General features: G+C 35.4%; 1 long non-coding RNA gene across 1 annotated transcript; it reads right to left on the reverse strand.

Annotated features, from left to right (window-relative positions):
- Window positions 1-5,115: 5,115 nt before the first annotated feature.
- Window positions 5,116-6,087, reverse strand: LOC142541666 (uncharacterized). The gene is made up of 3 exons (XR_012819442.1): window positions 5,926-6,087; window positions 5,733-5,853; window positions 5,116-5,653 (listed from the first exon to the last, which is right to left on the reverse strand). It is a non-coding gene; the product is annotated as an uncharacterized LOC142541666 (long non-coding RNA).

Below are 6,087 nucleotides of genomic sequence, written 5' to 3' on the forward strand. Positions count from 1 at the left end.
AGTGCATTTAATTCATTTACAATACTGCTCACCCTTTCATCATATTCATTCATTGATTCTCCAACCTTCATTTTGATATTGTCAAATTTCTGAACAGCAACAGAGAGTTTCTTTTCTTTTGTTTGGTCATTTCCTTCATATAACTGAATCAACTTTTCCCAAATTTCTTTTGCTGTTTTGCACATCTTTATTTTGTTGAATGTTGCTTTGTCCAGTGTTTTGTATAGAGTATCTTTGGCCACATTGTCAAGATTGGCTTTTTTTTTGTCCTCAGTTGTCCACTCTTCTCTGGGTTTTTGAATTCTCTGTGGTGCCCCTTCAGTTATGGCAATTGTTGTATTTGCTTTTAGAATCTTCATGGGTCCGTCTGTTATGACATACCACATGTCATCATCTTGTGCAGCTAAGTGAGCCTGCATTCTGATTTTCCAGTCACCGAAATCTTCTCTTGAGAACATAGGAATTTTATTGAATGAAGTCATGCTAGCAGATTTATAGATCAGAAGTATTCAAGAACAAGATTCAACCGCTCTGATACCACTTGATAGGATCGATTGACGTGTCAAGAGTGTTTAGAAGGGGGGGTTGAATAAACACTCTCAATTAATATTGGTCTTATCGAATTTTTGAGTTCAGTTTGGTGACAAACTGATTCTCGGAATCTTGTTGGTCAATATCAATCAGTTAAACTGAGGTAGTTGCGGAAGGTAACTGACTGACAGATAGAATACAGAACTGAAATAAAATACACAAGGATTGTTTCTGGATGTTCGGAGAATTCAATTACTCCTACGTCACCCCTTCTATCACAAGGATAGGATTTCCACTAAAAGACTTTGATTCAATACAACACTTGTACAGACTCACTTCAGTTAGGACTTACCCACTGCCTAAACTAAAACTCTTAGTATTACAAAATGATCTCTGTGCGTAACTGATCTTAGCACTATTGAATTAACAAATATTACAGAGTGCTAGTTTGCTCAACTTGTAGCCTTGATTGCTACGAATAAATCAAGTAAGAGTGAGCTGAGATTTTGATAGAGTAATAGCAAGTTTTGAATGATGTATCGTTACTTCTTCTTTTTCTTCTGCCATATTTATACTCTTCTTTTCCAACGGTAATCTTGAGATAAATTTGAATCTTTGTATCCGTTGGTTTCCACTTGATTATTCCTTCGATATTGTTTGCTTCATTTATTGTAATTCGGCGTCTTAATTGCTTTGTCAGGAATGCATTGTTTTAAGTAGTCTTGATTGTTGTACTGGATTTGCCGGATAATGTTGATATCTAGCTCTTGTTCAATATCAGCTGCGTAATCTAGTAGAAGATAAAGCTTTGATTCCATGGTAAGTGCTCTTCGTAAGATGATGGCCCATACCGAATTTGAGTAAAATCTTTTTATTAGTTCTTCGACTTCTTTTTGGAATAGAGAGTTGTAGTAACATTGGATGCAGCCGATACAATCACAGTACTGATTGTTTTCCATTGGATTTGTTTTAGAAACAATATGTTTAGATATTGAAAGAAAAGTATTCAAATGTTAAAGCAAATAATTGTAAAATAGTAGAGGATAGATAAACTTATATATATCATATAGAGAGAGGTGAGTCATAGATGATTTATGACACATGGTATGATTGTTTGTAGCCACCTCAACACAAGTAACTTAGATGTTTTAAATTGTTGACAAATGAAAGGGCATAATTCATTGTTTTTATAATATATGTCTTAGTCATTATATTATTGATTATATTTGCACCACGTGTTGTGTTTTAGAAGAGCTAGACATTAATTTCTTATTTTAAGTGCTAATAGAGTAAACTTTAGTGCTAAAAAAAAAGAAAATAATAATGTATATTTAAGTTGTGATGAAATTGTAATTAAGAAGGTATTGAATGTATCAGTCATTCTGATCTTGTATGCAGTTGTATACATGAATGGGGATTTGGAAAATTAGTAACAGATTTAGAGTCATTTAATAAAAAATTTGTTTGACATTTGATAGTATTCCTCAAGTATTTTTCCTAGATTTTTTTTTTACTAACATATTTTGCTAAGTTTGAAATTTTAAATATGTAAATTGCATGAAACAAAAGGAAGTGACGGTATATACCTGATATATTGAGCACTAGCAGCTGTTATTTAAGTCATCATTGTCGGCATAATAGATATCATCATCTATAGATTGGCGTGGTGAGGTGTACTGCAGTGGATGCTAGGGTGGCCAGAGTGGTTGTGGAGGAAAGGGTGTATCTGCTGGAGTGTTTGGTGGAATGCGTTGTGCAAGGCTAATGTAAAATTAACCATATAAGTCATGAATGTGATTGTTGATTGCATGTGGTCTGCTAGTTCCTCACGTTGTGCTCTGATGTCTTGTTCTATTTTTGTTATTCGGTCTCCTAGACTTACTCTGCTCAATGCCGGTAGTCGTGGTCCTTGGCGGTCTTTGGCACGTTGATTGTATGCTGCTTTTTCTTGACGTCTTATGTTTTCTGCTAGTCCATGGGACAACCTATCACGATATACAATGATTGGTGCTTTTGCTTTTAAAATTTGCTCATCTGAACCCCATGTTACACCGGCACGATGGCACATCTCAGTCACAATATGCGTACAAGGGAGACCAGTAGTGATGAGACTTTTACTTGTACGTATTATTGAACCATGAATGATTTTACCTAAATCCACTGATTTACCTGTTGTGATAGCATGTACCAAAGCAACTTTGTCTCTTGTAATTTCTGTTTGATGCGTTGAAGGTAGTATTTTCGCAATAATGAATGATGCCCAACTATTTGGGTCACTAAGAATCTCAGATTTTTTTAATGTGACTGGGATTCCCTGATTTGTTCTCCATTCTACTCCATGTACAAACAAGTCTTTGATCATGGCAGTATAATCTAGATTTCCAGCTACGTATTGAGTATATTCATCATCGTCGAGAATTGGTAGATTGTAAACCATGTTTATGGTAGTTGAGTCAAATGCTACCATTTTGCCTCGGACCAAAACTTTATGACCTTCATGCTTCACATGTAAGTTTGCGTAAAACTCACGAACGATCGAAATTACAGCGTCTACTGGTGATTTGGCCAGTTCTACCCATCCTCATTTTACAATCTCTTCCACTAAACAATAATCAGGGCTGTACATGTCTATTCCTCTTTCTTTAATAAATGGTCGGGTTAATGTGCTTTCATAAATCCTTTGAGCTTCCGCATTCCAAAATTTGTGTTTATCATAGCTATGAGATGAGGACGAAGCATTTCTCTTGGAATTTTTTTTTTTTTTTGGAGGCATAATTCTTAGTAAATAATTTCAAGGAATAACAACAATCAGACCTAAAAATTTATAAAACATTATATTGCATAAACCTTTAAATCTTGTATATAAAATTTCAAAGAAGATGGGTTTACCTTAGAAAATGTTACTGGAAGGAGGCGGGCAACAAAGCTGGAGTTCCGATAGGCGGTGTTGCGTTCGGGAATGTTGAAGGATGTGCTGAGCGGTTGGCGTTTGGGCTCGTTGAACGGGTCTTGCTCAGCTGTAGGGTTAGTGGAAAGATGGAATTTTAATGGCGGTTGCTGAAGGGGAGAAGAGTAGGGTATATGAAAAAGGGGGATTTTTTGTTAAAATGAGAGGAAAAAAGCTTTTTTAGTGTGTTTTTTCAGAAGAGGATGTGTTCTGTTGCGCTTTTTAAATGCGTTAATGCGAGGCTAAATCTATAATATTATGGGGGTAGTGAGCGTGCATATGCGCTTATAGTTCTGTGTGTGACATGTAAAAAAAGAGGCGCTAGTTCGTGGATACTGTGCGCAGTGTCGTGCCTATCTCTGTATTTTGTGGTTTTTTGTGATGTGCTACTGCACGGGTATAACGCGTAACAACGCGCATGTCTCGGGGTTTTTTTGGAAGGGATGTGCGCGTTTGCAAGCGTTTATCCTGCAAGCACGCACAACTTCCTGATATTTTTTTATTTGTAGAGTGCGCAGGTGCACTCTTGTACCGCGTTATGACGCAGTGGCTACTGGAAGAGTGAAGGGTTAGGAATTGTGCATGCGGACTTTGAGTGTGCTGATACGTGCATGTTTCTCTGTCTTATACCAAAGAAAAACGTGCTGGTACGTGGGTATGTGGTGCAGTGGCGCGTGTGTCTCTGTGATTTGTGGCTTTTCGGGGCGTTCTATTGCACGGGTATAGCGCGCAGCAGCGCGCATGTCTCTGGTTTTTCTTTCGAGGAGATGCGCACGTTTACAAGAATTTATCCCGCAGTAGCGCACGATTTTCTATCATTTTTTCACCTGATGTGCGCGGGTGCGCTCCAGTGCTGCGCAATGGCGCTGTACCTACTGAGAAATAAGCGTGATAATTTTTTTTTCATTTAATATTAGCAAATAAAATGTTTTATAGATTAGTTAATGTGCATATACAGATTTGTGTACCTAGGATGTGTACACTAGTGCATTTAAATCGTTCAGTTGTGCGATAATTGCTGTAAAAGTTTTGCTTTGGATAATTTTTTTTGCCTTTCCTCTATATAGTAATGACATATAAATTCCATTGTCCAATATTTAATCAATAATTTGTAGTTATAAATATGTCTTCTCCCTTCGATTAAATTGTCTTAGTAGAATGGATATTACTAATGTTTTTTATTATTCTTATTTTAGAGAAATAATATAACAATATTTAGTTGTAAGTTGAGGATTAAATAATCACATGATGTAAATAAGATAGGAAAGCCTTATATATGATAGTATTATAGCATAATATATATTTATTTAGGAGATATTTTATAGCTAATTGTTTTAATAAATCGTTATATTTGTTTTTATAGTTGTAAGAATGGCTTTGTATATAGATTTTTTAATTCTTGGGGAAAATAGGTTTGTCGTTCTATTTAATATTTAATATTTAGTAAGTACCCTAAAATAAAGACATAAAATACAAAAAACACGGTTGTTTTTTTTTTAAGTTTACATTATCCACATCATCAGAACAACAATGTGTTGTATAGATGCAATACAGAAGCAAGAAATAGTTTAAATTATACGGCATATTTTAGAAAAGGAAAAACGCTCATAAAAATCTAAGATGTAAGAGAAGATGTATATATGCATGTCTTAAAGCCTAATTGGAATTTTAAATGCCTGTTATGATGTTAGTCTTGAGACAAAATGTTAGCATATGGTTAACAAGTATAGTAGAATATAACAGGCACAAGTAGAAAAAGTATAGGTCTCAAAATACATATTGGACTTTTGTATCAACGTCTGTTATTCTGTCTTGTTTTACATGTTTTTTACTTTCATACAAAACCTTTTTGCATTCTAATTTTCTTTTACCCGTTGAACTGGATGGTTGTGCTTTAATATCTATTTCAAAGTGCTCTTTTTGCATTGAAGAGCTGCTTTCTTGGGATTCAGAGACAGCTACGTTTGCCTCTAACAATCCTTCAGCTTTGGAAGAAGAACCTTTATCTTCATAGTTGTGCGATGCTGATGATGATTATGTCGCTGGTAGACATGCGATGACTGTGTTCCGAACAAAATTTTTCCCTCTTGTTTTGTTACACGACGTCCTTAGTTGGAAAAGGAATTGCGAATCTTGTAATTTTTGATTGAAAATATCAGGGCAAAATGGCATTTCCTGTGGGCGATAAGATAAATAGTATTGAGCAAGCATGGGAGGTTATGTATTAATAAGAACTAAATGTCGATAAAGATACCTTTTCTTCAGCCTCGATTAAGTCTTCTCTTGACATACATAACAACATGGTTGCTTCTTTGTGCTCAACATAAGCATATAAATTCCCAGTACCATCAAACAATTCTGCCTGAAATCGTAACCTATACATACGTCATAGGTAAGATGACATGTTTTTCGCAAGTTTAGGTTTACAAATTATATAAGCTACTTACAGTGGTTCTGGACTTGGGAATTCATGGTTGCAATAAAAACATGTGAACTCATACTTGTATGCACCTCCACAAGCTTTAAAGCAAACCGGACAAGCCAGAAAGTATACACAATTCTCCGAGTTTTTTATTGTTATCCTAGCTTCGATCCAAAATGATTTTACT

This window comes from Primulina tabacum, chromosome 4 (assembly GCF_025594145.1).
Source record: "Primulina tabacum isolate GXHZ01 chromosome 4, ASM2559414v2, whole genome shotgun sequence".
In the NCBI taxonomy this organism is placed as follows: domain Eukaryota; kingdom Viridiplantae; phylum Streptophyta; class Magnoliopsida; order Lamiales; family Gesneriaceae; genus Primulina; species Primulina tabacum.